The sequence below is a fragment of the Pygoscelis adeliae genome, unplaced genomic scaffold (assembly GCF_000699105.1).
Source record: "Pygoscelis adeliae isolate BGI_AS28 unplaced genomic scaffold, ASM69910v1 Scaffold171, whole genome shotgun sequence".
Taxonomy (NCBI): Eukaryota; Metazoa; Chordata; class Aves; order Sphenisciformes; family Spheniscidae; genus Pygoscelis; species Pygoscelis adeliae.
In genome coordinates, this window is record NW_008824186.1 from 4899450 (window position 1) to 4913303 (window position 13854).

A 13854-nucleotide genomic window follows, 5' to 3' on the forward strand; every position below is an offset into this window, starting at 1 on the left:
ACACACACACAGAGTAGCCCCTTCCAAAGTCTCTGATATTCCCTACATGCTTTGTTCCTGGGAAACTACTGTCGTAGCCCATGAATGTTAAAGATGACAGATACATGTATTTTCCCCTAAGGTTTAACTGTAGCTGAGATTCAATACAAGTCTTCGGGTAAAGCAAAACAAAAATCAAACAGTGTTCAGGAGAAATGTGACCAGGGGAAAAAAAAAAGCCCAAACAATAGCACAAGTTGCAAATTTTAAGTATTTGGAATACATTTTCCAATGGCTACATATCTCAATGCTGTTAACATTCATGTAAATTAAGCACAAATGAGGAGCAAAACATATACATGCACTTGAGCACATATGAACTTATTCATTACATCAAGACTGTTAAAATGGGCTTCTCGTTTCCACGCAGCTGGTAATTACTTGCCTTGATCTGGAAAAGAGAGCAAGTATAACTTCTAATTCATACCACCAAATCATTGCTAACGTAGGACGTTCACTTTCAGAATCAAACCATGCTCTTACACCAGAAATAAAGCTCAGCACATGAACCATGGCTTGCCTCTCAAAGATGCTGCTCAGCAGCACAGTGTCTTTTCATACTCTGCGTTGCTTTTGAGCTGTACCCACACAAAGCCCAGAAACAATAGTCACTGGAACACAAACAGCAAAATGGTGTTGATATAGATGTTTTACCCCAATTATAAAGGTCTTTACTCAATAAATTATATACAGTCCTTATGTCCTTTCTTCTAAATTAGCCAACTCCTAAGAAAGTTGTGATGTAAATATGAAAGCGAAGTGCAAGAGTGATAGTTTTACTACTACTTTTTCTACTACTCAGTTGTAAGCAAGATGCTTAATCACACTGCCTAAGTCTCCATCAGATCAATATAAAAACAGATCAAACCCTGTCTTACAAATTTCATTCATAGTCCCAAAGGGAAAAAACTGACTCATTCCCAGCCACTTGTTTCAAACCAGTATCAGTCCAAGCCTTCAATATAGCTATGTTCCAATTTCTATATTATCATTTCCAGATTATTCCTATCTAGTTTCTCCTCCAGAGACGTCAGTTATCAGCTGTTTCTGTGTTATGGAGCTGTGCCTAGTCACCAGGCCTCCTGGAGAAAAATGATAAGGAACTATGTACATGGCAAAATGAATTCACAAATGTTTAACGCACACTGCGGTGGTCAAGAGGAACAGCACTTCCGTGAGTGCTCATTTGTATTAGCATAATTAAATTACCAGATTAGATAACATTTTGAGAACAAAGTGTCCTACAGCTTGTCTTACGGTTATAAATAAAAGATTTACAGCCTGTAAAGAGTATTCAGGTCGTAACTCCAAACACCTGTCAAAACCTTCTGATGGAGCTGGGAAAAGGAGTAGCGATACAGATACTTTTGCAATTGCGAGTGGGATCTGGACCCATCTGAAAGTGTTTCCCCATGCAGCACCACTAGATGCAGTAACCTTTGGCTACCTGTTAAAAGGCTGGTTAGTCATGCCTTTTTCTACGTCTCAAGTTAAGCATCTGGTCTTTTTTATTTTCCTGTGGAAAAGGAAGATAAAAGACTGAATTACTAATCCAGAGCCATGCAGCCAGTCGGCAGGAGTGAGGCATCGGATCGGAAGTCCTGTTTCCAAGTCTTCACCCGCAGACAAACCCTATTTGAAAAATAAAACCAAAAAAGACAGCTGCCTCTCTTTTGTTCTTCCCTTCGCTCCCCCAAATAGAAAGCAATAGAGGGTTACTGTTCCACAGATGTTGCAGGGCAAAACACCACCGAAAATAAAACAACAAAAATGTTAATTAAAAAAACAAAGAAAAAACACAAAGGAAAAAAACCCCAAACCAAAACAACCAGACTTTGAAACAAGCAGGGAAAAACCCAAACGACAGTAGTAAACATTATCCAAAAATTCTGTGTGCTGCTACTCTGTGCTGGGTGCTGTATGTACAAGAGGGAGAAGACGACAGACGACCAGAAGGCTGAAAAACAATTCCTGTCATCCCCACATCCAAAATTCTTCAGCAGTGAAGTTATCAGACTCCCGACAGCAAGCGACTTACCCTGAATTTTTCAGTTACCCTGTCACAGATTCAAGAGGAACATAAAATAGAAGCAAAGTAATTGATCTATTCTCAACAGGCAAGATTTATTTCACTTCTAATTTTTCAGCTGCTTGTCCATCAAGGTACCATAGAGCCAAGATGCAATAGAGAGATGTCCTGTTTTCATTTACATAAAATAAGATAAAGGAGAAGTTTTTCTTCTCAAAGGATGTGTTTAAAATGCTCCATGTGTCACGTGAGGAGGAAAACTCATCTCTCCTGAGCAATATATTCTGCATTTAAAACTGCAGCTTTTCCACTGTAGGCCGTCATATATAGCAAACATCCAGATCCAGAATTTATTGCTGATCTTAAGTTTATTTCCAATGTCCTTAATTTCAATGTCTAATTTACTACCATTCATAGACCACATTCTACTATCATAATATTTTTCTTCTCCCTGCTTAACTTCTGCGGTTAGCTTTCCAAAACTGTTCAACATGTGTACTCAGAGTCAAATTTTCAAATGAATAAATGACTCAGACTGAATAAAAATAACATTCAACTCCCTGCAGCTTACACTAAGAACCACCCCAAAGTATGCTGATGTATCAGAAAAGAAAAAAAAAAAATCCAAAACAAAACGAACATGATGAATGGAAGAACCACCACACACCAAATCTTCATGGCCCCTCTAATTCACAAACATACATATCTACTTTTGTACATATGTACCCACACGTGCACACGCAAAGGCACAAAATGGAAGGAAGGGAACCAGGTAACCAGGAGGCAATCACATTTTATATAATAAGATGCAGACCCAGTCACACACAATACGATAATTGGGACATTTGCCAGCTTACAAGAAACTTACTGCCAATAAATGATGAAGCAAACCCTCTGTGATTTAAGCTGCCACCTAGGCACCAACACAATTATTTTTCTTTTTCCATTAACCACGAGAGAAAAGCTTCAGTAGGCAGCAAGCAGAGAAGTTAGCAGCAGCTCAGCAAATGCAGAATGGAGCCCTAATTTTGGCTGTAACTGGCTTTAATTTAAATTAGGATTTTTCACGTAGTGTGTGATCCCAGCCCAAACCCCACTGGTGGGATTTGGAGATCCCAAGCCAAACCCCTGCTGACGCCACGTGCCGTGCCCGTGGGCTGCGGGCACAGTGCCAGTACCCTGCAAATGCTTCTCATGGGCATCAGGAAGATGCTCACTTCTGAGCAGGGAGCTGTTATTTATATACTTTTAAAGGAAATAAAAAGGGCTGTTGATGTGCGCCTCCAGCTGAGGTTTTGTTTCCTTCATTGTGGTTCACAATAGTTGGCGCGACCCTGAGAGATTTCTCTGGCTTATCCTGCCAAGACCACCCGGTCCTGGGGTGAGCTGGAGTCCTTGTGATACCTGTTCAGAGAATCTCTCTGGAGTCTGCGTCCAAACTGCAATCTGCTTCCCTCGTCTGCACCCTCTGTCCCCAGATAAGCAGGGCACACGTTTCCTTAAGTTATCCCCGAGTTACATCTCTGGTTTCCCAAGGCAAGTAAAACAAAAGTGTCCCTGCTATACTGGAGTCAACAGCACATAAAAAGCTGAGCAATTTATCAAAAAGAACGAACAGATGTAGGAGCAATTGTTCGCATAAGCAAATTCCAGAGACTTTTTTACAGCTATTCATGCTGTTATGACGTCCCTTTGCCTGATTTCAAAGCAATTACTGTGGCAGCACATCACACGTCCAGCTTCACATGAGGTGCAGAGCACACGCTCAGCTCTTACAAAAACAGGCTAACGTGGCACTGTATGTCAACTCCCCTACTATCTGCTGTCTAGGGGTAAAGTCTGTTTTCCATTAAACCAAATAATTTTTTTCTAATTCCTAACGCTCACTTTACGTCATATTATTTTTTGGTACCCTCCAGGAGTTTTCCCCCTCTCTCTGCTTTTTGGCCCTTCAGGGAAGGATAAGAAGAGAAGCTTTCTACAGCCTTAAAAATAGCCCAAGTAAAGGTACATACAAAAGCTCATGTACCTGGATTTAAATTAAGAGACTTTAGCAAAGCAGTAAGAGCTTTGGGCCTTCAGATGCAAAAAAGGAGAGAATGTCCATCAGGGCAAAGACCTACAGAAAAGCCACAACCCCGCTCCTTTCCTCTTCACCCCATGCCCCACCCCACGCCTGTTAGAGGCAAGACAAGAGCAGGCCAGCTCTTCCACCCGATTCTTTCAAGAGAAATGTATTATATAGTCGCAGGCAAATTTCTATTTATTTATTTAATTTTTTTGCTGAATTATTTTAATTATGACTAGCCCTTTATCTTTGATTATTTTAAATCATTTTAAGTTAGGAAAAAAAAGAATGGATAATAATTTGGGGAGTGCAATGATAATAAGCAATATCTGAGTAGTTAAACAGTTCAAGAGAAGTTATTTGCAGAAAAACACAGGAAACCTTTTTGCAGCGTGGTAATATTGCACTGTAATCTATATCAAGGTAAGGTTGTGAGTATGTAAGGAGAGTGAAACTTTATAGGCAAAACAGGATGGAGAGATCCCTTTGAAGTATATTAAGAAAGAAAAGTGAAAGCGATACAATAAATAATCAATAAAAAATTATTAAAGATGAATGATCTCCAAGTCCTACTAAAAAAGGCCTTCCTTTGATTTGGGTTTTCTATGATGTGGGAGAAGGTACTTTTTATAACACAAGTTCATTGGAGTCCATGAAACCTCTAATCCGGGGTAAGACGCCAGACCAATTTAGTGTTAAACAGCTTCATTTCTCAGGGAGTTTCTGAATTTCCCCATCCCCTTTAGCAGGGTAACATGCGGGTAAGTGAAGGGTTGTGATCCTCAGCTTTATTGTAAGCAGGGATGCTCATTAAAGCTGTCCATGAACAGCACAGGCCTCCTGTAAGGACCACTGACGGTGATCCTGTTCAGTATACATCAACTTTCTATCCCTAAGCTTGCTGTGAAACTGTTCCCAAATGCTTCTTGCAGCGTTGAGGCTGTACTACTACTACTTATTAACAACTGAAGACCGACACAAATGACTTTGGTTTCTGGAGCTTTTAACGGCACAGAAATAGTAAAGCACACATTACTTTTTCATCCTTTTGAAGTGTAGTTTGTGCTTCTTTATCCTTAAATCACCTACGGTGAGATCTCAGGTCCCTCTTTGCTTCCCAGCTGCTAGATACTTCCTGAAGTGCTTTTTAATCAGCATATAAGGTGCCTTACTTTTGCTGTACCTTATCCTCATTTTAAAACAAACTAGAATGTAACACTGCTATTTTGTTCAGTCCTTGATTGCTGCCTTTTGATGAGATACGCTGGGATCAAGGTGGCTCATCCTTCTGTCAGTCCATACATCCCTCTGTCAACAGGTAGTAAAACTTGTTCAGCTAATGAAATGGAAAACCCAGCTTAGCGGCCTTAGTTTGCAAAGCTAGTTCCACCCGCCAGCCAAACAGAAACAAGTTATGTTTTCTTATATTACTAATACTCTGCTCTTCCCTGCAAGAATCTGAAATAGCTGATGGAGTATGAATTTCCCCAGCACAGCCTTGCCCTGCCTTCCATTGGTCCATCTCCTTCCCTTCTCTGCCATGCTCACCCTTGTGTGTGCTCCCTCTCTCTCACACAGACACTTCCATTGGCAAAACCAGGGGAAAAAAAAAAAAGGAATCTGATTCTGGAAGCTTCCCCTGAAACCTGGGGACTTGCAGCAGCGGCTGGACATCAGAATGGAGCAAGTACGAGACACGTCACAGGTAAAGCATCCCAATGTGATAACTGGGGAGTGCTCCAAAAGAGGATGGGATGTTCCTCAGCCCCACCCTTTAAGGAATATGTACCACAGTGTCTAAGTGGAAAATAGAGATGATCCAAAGGACAGTCTTATCTCCTCGGTGTCCACACCAAGAGTATGGCAGCCTTTTTGACTCGTTCTGTTTTGCAACCAGGTCAGCACCAGCCACCTCAGCGCCTCCACCCAGCTCCTATCTGTTACAGGAGCTATTGCAGGGGCTACGCAGCTTATGGTCTTGACTGCAATATCTGATCATTTGTTTTGACTGATATTTGGATTAAAAACATCTTTCTATATCATATCTGTGCCATTCCTGGAAAATGAATCATTACCCTGGGTAGATAAGTAGCAAACTATTTTCCTATGTGCTATTTTTTCTATCTACAAAAAAAAAAAAAGGGAGCTGAAGGAGTGAAGCCAGGCTGCTGCCCCGCATGCTGGGTGGCTGGCGTGGCCCCAGCCCCATGGAGGAGCCCACGGGAGAGGCAGCCAGGGAGCTGTGAGGATGGCTTGGGTCCTTGGGAAACTGCACGCACACAGTAGAGAGGGACCCTCTCTACTGCGCTACAGGCTAGGAGGGGTAAATGCCAACTGACAGATGATGTTAAGCTTTTTTTTTTTTTAAATAGGACTATTGGAAATCCAGTGTTTCAGATCAGCGCTTTCTTCTCCTGCAGCTCCCCAGCTCACTGTCTTTGTAGAAGAGAATCCAATACTCAGTGCCAACTGTGCATTTTTCTCCTTAAGCAGGCATGCAATAAAAACCCACCTCTGTACAGCCCAAACGGCCACGCTCACAAAGCGTGCAACTGGGTTTGCAAGTAACTCTGCAAACTTTGCATCCCAAGCTGCAAAATAAAGTAGACGGAAGCAGATGGGTGGGATGAGACTCTACCACCGGCCGCAGCCCCTGCCCGGTGTCCTGACGTGACCTGGCACTGCCGGAGAAGAGCAATCCCGCAGGGAGGACTCCATGTCCCTGGGGAATAATCTATTTTGAAACTATAAGCAATACATCCAGTACCCCACATTACTGGGTTATAATGATCTTTGCATAGATAAATGAGCACGTCTTTCTGAGGAAAGAGTAATCATTAAAGAGGAGCCCCTTAAGAAAGACAAAGTCCACCGTCAAGGAAAGATAATAACCCGTAAGTTTAACAGGGACTTCTGAATGATACACCTTTGATTTTCAGTGTATTTTGTGCTCCAGAAATTTACTTTTCCTCTATAGACTAGTTACTGTTTCTTTTTCAGCCACACAGTTAAAATGTGACTTAAATCCTCCAGTGCCTATTTCTATGAATTTTTCACAGCTCTGTATTGAAAAATATTGAGAAGGAAGCTGAAAAATAATTCAGTTATGTATCGGGGTACAGTAAACCACTTGTCTGTTATCAGTAATAAATAGACACAAGTTGACAGGTACCACAGGGGAAGGAATTCTTGAATATTCATTGATTCCCTATTGAATTATCTGCTGGATGGGGCAAAGGGCGGTGTTTGCTTTCAGCGGTGTGTGGCGCTGCCCACGCTCCGCGGGGGCCAGGAGGAGCATGCCTGCAGCCCTAGGAGAGAGCTGTGTCCTCAGGAAGAAGCCTTTTATCTTCACCGTGCGTCAGTGTGCCATAAGTTTTCCTGCTCAGAAAGAAGCTGGCGTATCTCAAGACTGAGACTCTACAATGCTACGTGCAGGATTATTGTACGAGAAAAGGAATTTATCTCCAGGACCCTGAATTTGTCTATCATAAGGGAGAACCAGGTAGCAGAAACTCAGGATACAGTTCTCTGCCTTCCCTTTATAAACGTAAGGAATAAAATGGTATTCTTTCTTGTGAGCAAATTCTCTATGACAAAGGGAAAGTCCCTTCAATACACCAATATCTTGGGGGTAATTCACATTTTGCTGTTGATGTTTGGTCTAGATATCTGTAGAAAAGTTTTGTTGTGGCCCTCCCTAATACTAGCAAGTAAGTGGGAGAGGCTGCTCAAAGACTATCCTGCCAGCTTTATGCCACAAGTCCACATCCTCTACCAGATTCTGGTCCCATTAATTCAGGCCCTACCAGGTGTCTCAAAGAGACCATCTGACCATGCAGGTGCGTATCCTCACTTTGCCATTTATTGTATTACGTGTTATCTTAATGCAGATGCACACACCAATTTTTCTGAAGGTTCTTCCAATCCTCAGCCTATGTGAGATCAATTTCACTGTTCTTTACCCTCTTCTTTCATCCCATCTAATCATGTTGCCCAAAGTCATTGGGAGAACTGACTCCTGGTTGGGAAGTTACCAAAAACCAAGCTATCATCTGCTGATTAACGGAACACTTGATAGACACTTCCTAAAAGAATATTATGACCCCCATGCGGGATCTCCAGGGTTGGGTTGGGTTTTTTTTTTGACATGGAAGACTGGGATCAAACAGACAAGAAGAATTAAAACCTTTCTCAGCCCTAAAGGTGGGATGAAGAAAGCTTCACTGAAACTGTTCACACAGAGCATTCCGGTGCACTTGTGAAGGCTGCCCAAGCGACCCCTTTAACCAGTGTGTTTTCACGGGACGTCAAGAGTTATTTTGTTAAAAAAGACTTTGGGCAAAGCCAGGAAAGAGTCAGTTATTGAAAGTTAAGTCATATTCTAGAGCTTTCTTGGCAACCCCCTTACCCACAGTTAGAGCTCACGATTCCTGTAGATGCCGCCTTGCAGAAACGCTACTGCATTTTGTAGATTATTATTCAGTATCGACAGGAAAGGCATTACACCATTTTTAAATCTGTAGCTGTTACTTGTCTCCCATTTGTGGGGAAGGAGAGTCTTTAGCTTACTAAGAGAGTAAGGCTCATCTTAAAATTCATGGCGTCTTCTACAATGCAACTAGCTGCCTTTTGTGAAAAGAACCCTCCCCTCGAATCAAACCCTCAATATCTTAATACACGTGAAAACCAAAACTTGATATATATATTACTAGTTATAAAATACCCATGCTTAATCAGTTTAGGAACTGTGATCTGGAGGGAAATTCCAGATTATTAAAAAATCATGCCAAGTTTTGATTCAGGAGTTTATTTCAGCTGATATAACCCCCAGACATGGTTGCACATATTGAATTCTACTAAGCAAAGCCTCCCTGCCCCCCCCCGCAGGGGAACTACTTTTTACTGGAAAAACCTCGTGCAAACTGAAATGAGAGACTTTAAAATTTGAAGAATCTATGTAAGCATTAGTATGACAAAATTTGAAATATTTATATTAGGCTAGAAATTTACGACAAAGTCATCATTTCCCTTTTCAGACTGAAAAGGGTTAGAGCTAGAATTTGGGTTAGTGGAAGCAGAAAGTCCACTGCAGAAAAGTCTGAGAAATCACTGTCCTACATGATTACATTTATTGCGCAAACAAGACTGTTAGATGTAACCGATCATTTATCCCCCCCCAATAAATAACAACATATATAACTAAAGTACTTAAAAGGTCTCACCGAAATGCATAAAAGCAGGTAATGCACATAGGTTATTTGAGGCAGGATAAAATTCCAAACAAAGAACCGAATAACTGATGAAAAACGTTCTTTCACATGCTCTCACCTGTGAAACTGTTACCACAACCTAGGGTAAAGGATGCTGCCAACTTAAAATGCAATGGTAAAATATAATTCTTTGAAAATCCTTCACTTTATACATTTCCAATGATTTCATGCATTATGTATTTTCTTCTCTGGACACCTTTTCTCTGCTCAAAAGCCTTGAAGTCCTGTCATCATTAAGCTTCATTAGCAAGGAGCACTGAGGCCTATGAAGAACAGTTGCAAGTAATATCCCCTGGCTATTTAAAAATCTACCTATAAAGCATCACACTGAGAACGTTTAAGTGCTAGCCACTTTTGAAAAGCGAGCTCTAAGTTAGTCATTGAGTATAGTCAAATGTGACCTTAAAGTGAGTGGTTTACACCCAACAAATGTTGTCAACAGTTATGCAGTGTGACACCATCCCACGTGGATGGCACACGGGCACCCAAACCTGGCAGATTTCTCAGTTTGAAGCTGTTCTTATCATTACATTAATAACTAACTTGCATCATAGACTAATAGGGATAGAAGGTAAAAGGACTCAGCAAATGAAAGCTCTGAAAGTTGTTAATTTCCTAGAAGATGAGGAAACCCCATAATTATTATAACTATCCAAACATGAGCTGTCATGAGACGCTGCAGTCATTGAGATGATAGCAGGAGAACTTTTCCTTACACTTTACTGAAGTCTCTAAAGCAAAAGTATTTTTAATCAGAATAATTAAGAAGAGCTAATTGTGGCTCAATTAGTTTCCTGTGATGCAAGAATCTAATGAATGCTTGAGTATTATCAGTCTAGAATTAGCAAGAATCTAGTAAATGTTTAGATAAGCTTTAGACCACTGTGAGATAGCTGTGCTGCTGCATCGGGATCTTCACACTTGCCTCTAATTCAGGCCTGGGGGGCTACACAGCTCAGTCCCCAAATCCCTGCCCTTGGTAAGAAATTGCCTTGTTCTGCATAGTCCCCCACAGGGGGTTCACCTCCGTGTGCAAGACCTGTCCTGATGGACCTTGGATCAACCTGCCAAAACAGCACTAAATCTAAAGATCTGCCCTTTGTGAAAAGTCGTAAATAATTTCACTGACTTACTGAAAACTACAAGTATGTGGGGGGGAATAGAGAAAACGTGGCTGTAGAAAAGAAAACTGCACATCTGAAATTTGATAGCAAGTTAAGGGACAGGACACAAGGGGATTGCCCTTGGAAGAAGAGGCGGCCAAGGGAGGAGCTCTCAAAGATGGAGATGAGAAAAGCATGTAAAGCAAAGGGTTAACTGCACTTGCAATTAGTTTGTGGTAGTGCATGGCAATACTCCAACTTAAACACAGGATTCTGCATTGTATTTCAAACTTAAAACTCTTCAATAATAAGGAGCCAATAACTTTTCCATTAGTTGAAGTACTTTTAATCAAGAGATTGTAAAGGTGAAATGTATATGACTGAGCTAGAGAAGTAGAGAATATTATTAATATTGGTTAATAATTTAGTTTAAGCAATTTCATTATTTAGAGAGGTAGTAATTATGTACAAAAAAATCTGTAGCATACATTTGCTTGTACTGCTTAAACGCACTGCTTGTATTAGAGAGAGATTTTCACTATATATTAACATAGGATGTGTGAAATTCAGGATCTGGGTGGACAAGGTGGCTGTAACAGGGAGGGCCACGGTGGGGAGAGCAGGGGGCAGAGGCAGCTTCGGCATTGCTACGTTTCTCCTAGGGAATTACTTGCAAATATGCAAAGCGTGGTACATAGAGCATCACTTTTTGGGAGGTTAGGAAAAGGCAAGTGAATCCGGCAAGTGCTGGAGGAGAATCCTCAAGTGAATATAACACCGAATTAAGGCCTGCTGTTTTCCTAATCTCAAACTGAAAGATGCAAGGGATATACACCCATTCATTCGAACTATACCGATCTCTCCTCTCCCCGTTAAAGGACTTGCGTTCCCCCAAAATAGGGGCAAGAAAGTACGGTGGTTCGCTGGAAAGAGCATCCATTGCAGGTTTTCCTGCCTGACTGCAGAGAGCCAGGCTGCAGCTAATTAGAAACACACTTATCTTTGCTATCTCAAGCACCTATTTCAGATGCTAAAATGGGGCCTGAAATAGGCCCTCACCCAAGCTGGATTTTTTGTCCAATTCTGGGTTCACAGTCTGATACTGAAAGGAGTATTGAAGTTTCAAGTAATCAAGCTTCTTCCTTGGGTTACGCTGGCTAAAACTTTATTTCACAGGAGTTTTCACAAGTGAAATACAAACTATCTTTATTATTTCAGGGGAAATAAAAATTTCGATTATTCCCAGCTAAGGAACATCATCACAACAGAATAACAAGTGTTTTCATACTATTTTAAAATAATATTTCTTCTTCAGAAATTGTATTTCTAAAGTATATTATTTTTTTTCTATGTGAGATTGAGCTACAATGGCTATTCTGAACAACACAATGAAGCTATGCTGAAAATATGTCAGAGGGCTATAGCATAATATACAATTTACATTTCTAACTTGATTTCCAGTTTATTATCTCATTAGCTTTTTCGTACTTTCTGTGTAAAATACTATCATCCAAAAATACTTTTCTGCTAGAAAGACCATTCATAATTTAAAAATAATAATAAAAAAAAAATCTCTGTAGGCTTACACGTATGCCAATAGGAATTTTGCTGTTTGGAAAAGCTTCCTGGAATCCAACCCAACTTATGCACTGAGCCCATATGAGCCGACAGGCAGCTTTATTCGTCACTGTGTGACAGCGCAGTTAGCCCAGCTGCTAATTAACAGTGTTTGCTGATGGCAAACAGATCATTTAAAAAATGTGTTCAAGCCAGTAATAATATATTACACTACATTGATTTTCCTAGAATGGATGTTACAGGGATCTTACACTTAGACTTTCTCTGGTAACATGACCGGCACCAAAACCTTCTGACACATGATTTTTTTTTTTTAACTTTTTTTTTTTAATTTTTATTCCAGGCCCCACAAACAGTTCTCCACCCTCTCAGCAACGTGAGTAAGACTGATACAGTCTTACTGACATGGCGCAGTTCAGTGGCTCAAATTTAAGAGGAAATACCCTCAAGTTTGTTCCTTTGCAGCTTTTTGTGTATTCACTTGGCGTCATTGGGATTGAGCTAGCAATCAACTGTGGTTTATGGGAAGAAGCACGCACGTGGTTTGCCTGGTTAGCCCTACATGCTCTGTCATACCCCATTAAATTAGCCTCCTGCCAGCCTGGGTTGGTGGTTGACCCTAGAACCTCACCATTGTAGTGGCATGGCTTTTACCATTGCCAGAGACATTTATTAATCAGACTCTGTAGGTATGAATTAAAACTTGCAAAAAACATCCATGTTCTTACAGGTATAAGGGGAGAGGGAGAGAGGGAGAGAGGCAAAAAACCCCACCCCAAAAGCAGAGGAGCGCCTGGCAAGTGAAAGTCGCTGCTTTTTTGAGAGTGGACACACCTTAAGACATTTGTTCCGTACAAAAGAGAAATATTAACCAGCAATGGGGGTATGCTTAGATAAACAAATTACTGTGAGGCGGTTGGATGAGAGTTTACAGAGCATTACCTATACTGTCTCACTTTGACTGATCCACAGTAATGCAAGCTGGTTTATTGCTCTCTCATCTGGTCCCTCCATCGCACTACCTGCAGGTTACAGCACACAAACAAGTGCTGTGGCAAGCGATGTGGCTTTAATTGATACCCCGGCTTTCACAGAGGGCTGGATCATTCCTCACAAACATGCACTTCACACTTTTTCAACTAAAAGTATTTCAGCTATAAATGAAGCAGTGCCTTTTATGAAGTATCTTTGCTTTTTTTTTTTTTAATTCACATTCTGCAGCAGAAATAGGCCTTTCTACTCCCCCTTTTACACTTGGTCTCACCGAAATCAACCACAAAAATTTCACAATCTCTACTACACATGTGGACAGAAGAAGTCAGTTCCAACCATAGGCTGTCCCGGATTTTCTGTGACTCCACGCTAAGCAATGAAGGTTGCTGTACATGTACTCCTCTTTCTCCTGAGCAGATGGATAGGAACAGGCAAGGCTTCAGGTCTGGACACTCACTAATTTGCTGGGTACAATTGACACAGCAAGAACATCTCTGTTTACTGACGACTTAAGAAGGAGAAGTGGGGATCCATCCCCAGCCAAGACAAGGCTGAAGAAAAGGACTTTTGCTATTAAAGTTACTGCAGGTTACTGCATCTCTTGATTGCCTCCAAAACATACCCTCCACCCCTCCTTCAGGGCTGTGACTACCACACTACCTCTTTGTACAAGTTAATCCTTCTTGATGACAAGTCATTGCCTGCTTCTTTGGAAAACATATTGTCATGGCATAGATAGAGATAAAACAAATATTCAAAACAAAACAAACC